The 2348-nt window shown below is 46.0% G+C and overlaps 1 pseudogene; it reads left to right on the forward strand.

The window, feature by feature from the left end:
• Nucleotides 1-1562: 1562 nt before the first annotated feature.
• On the forward strand, nucleotides 1563-2136 carry LOC140606655 (proteasome maturation protein pseudogene; annotated as a pseudogene).
• The last annotated feature ends 212 nt before the right edge of the window (nucleotides 2137-2348 follow it).

Below are 2348 nucleotides of genomic sequence, written 5' to 3' on the forward strand. Positions count from 1 at the left end.
AGGTCACTGCCATGCCTGGAATCCAGGTTGCTGGGTGGGATTCTTCTTTGGGACTTGTTGAATGAGTGAATGAATGAATTCATAAATGAGAAACGCTTCCCCCATCAGCCCTCTTTCTTAGGGGGAGGGGTAGGCTTCATTCTTTAGCTCTCCGGGTTGGAATGTTGCCTGGAGATTCATTTTTAAAATTCCATACATATTTATCAAGCAGAGTGGGGCATAGTACCATGATTAAGAGCAGGGACTGTGACCCAGAGGGCCAGGGTTCAAATCCTGACTCTATCCTCTATCCTCTCCTGTCAGCTGTGTGACCTTGAGATAGCTACTTAACCTCTCTGAGCCTCAGTATCTCCATCTGTATACTGAATGGAAGATGATAAGGGAATAACAGAAAAAAAAAAAAACCCTGCAAACTACCTTAGAAGGTAGATCTGTTGAAAAGCACTCTATAGTTGTACTGAGCAGTTTATTAAATAAGGACTCTCTTTACTTATAAATGTTAAATAAATAAACCCATATGATGTACTAGGCACTGGGGATGCATAGAGAAAGATACAGCTACATTTAGTAAGGGCTCAATTGTTATCTCAATCGGTTTTCACTCTAGCCATATGGGTTAGAGGTTCTCATCAGCCCCTTTTTAGAAGTTGCCAGCCACATGAAGCTCAGAAAGGTTGTTATTTGCCCAAAGCCACACAGTAGTGCTTGAACTCAGAGTCTATCTCAAGACACATACTTTTTTTTTTTTTTTTAAAGATTTTATTTATTTGACACGGAGAGAGAGAGCACAAACAGGGGAGCAGGAAAGGGAGAAGCAGAGTCTCAGCTGGGCAGGGAACCCCACTGGGTTCCATCCCAGGACCCTGGGATCATGACCCAAGCTGATGGCAGATGGGCAACTGACTGAACCACCCAGGCGCCCAAGACACATACTCGTAACCCCAACTCTGGCACGCTTCTTAGTCCCTACCCTCAAGGGGCTTCCTGCTCTGATGGGAAAACAGACATTGGACCAAGTGCTCAAAGAATAAACAGCATGTCAGATGCCCACTCTGAGGGATTTGGAGAAGGGCAGAGAAAGGACATGGAGAACATAAGCACCGGTTGGCTGGGCTGCAAGAAAGCTAAGAAGCAAACAGTCCGTTTGAAGTGAACAGAACGTACTTTTTCCAAGGTGAGACTCCTGGTGACAGAGAGGGAGGCTCGGGAGCAAAAAGGATGGGGGCTCAGAGTCACGCCCGGGCACTGTCTTAACTCTAGGGGGCGCCCCTCCGCGCGGAGCTGGGCTCCAGGACCCCGCGGCCTCGCCAGGTGGGGGCGTTCGTGTACACAGGCTCGCAGACCACACGGGGACTGCCACGTTCCTATTTATTTATTAATTTAGCAAATTTTTAAAAAAGATTATTTATTCATGAAAGACAGAAAGAGAGAGGCAGAGACACAGGCAGAGGGAGAAGCAGGCTCCACACAGGGAGCCCGACGTGGGACTCGATCCGGGGTGTCTAGGATCAGGCCCCGGGCTGAAGGCGGCGCTAAACCGCTGAGCCAGCCAGGGTGCCCAGGTTCCTTTTTAAAATCATTTAGGTGACAGAGCAAGTGAAGATGAATGCCAGAGGACTTGGATCTCAGCTGAAGGACAGTATTCCCGTTACTGAACTTTCAGCAAGTGGACCTTTCGAACAGCATGATCTTCTTCGAAAAGGTCTGCCTTGTGTGAAAAATGAACTTTTGCCCAGTCATCCTCTTGAATTATCAGAAAAAAATTTCCAGCTCAACCAAGATAAAATGAATTTTTCTACACTAAGAAACATCCAGGGTCTGTTTGCTCCACTAAAATTACAAATGGAATTCAAGGCAGTGCAGCAGGTTCAGCGTCTTACATTTCTTCCAAGCTCAAACCTTTCATTGGATATTTTAAGGGGTAATGATGAGACTATTGGATTTGAAGATACTCCTAATGACCCGTCACAAAGTGAACTAATGGGAGAACCACACTTGATGGTGGAATATAAACTTGGTTTACTGTAATCTGTTGTGCTGTTCATGAAAATAGAGGGGCTGCATGTTGTTTATAGTCATCTTTTTACTATAATTTGATGTATACAACATTAAAAGTACTGACACATGAAAAAAAAATCATTTAGCTGACAGCTTATGACCAAGACCCCCCCCCCTTTTTTTTTTTTAAGATTTTATTTATTCATGAGAAACACAGAGGCATAGCAGAGGGAAACCAGACTCCCGGGCGTGGAGCCCAAATGCGGGACTCGATCCCAGGCCCTGGATCAGGTCCTGAGCCAAAGGCAGATGCTCAACCACTGAGCCACCCAGGTGCCTCTAGGACCCAG

Source organism: Canis lupus, chromosome 16, assembly GCF_048164855.1.
Source record: "Canis lupus baileyi chromosome 16, mCanLup2.hap1, whole genome shotgun sequence".
Classification (NCBI taxonomy): domain Eukaryota; kingdom Metazoa; phylum Chordata; class Mammalia; order Carnivora; family Canidae; genus Canis; species Canis lupus.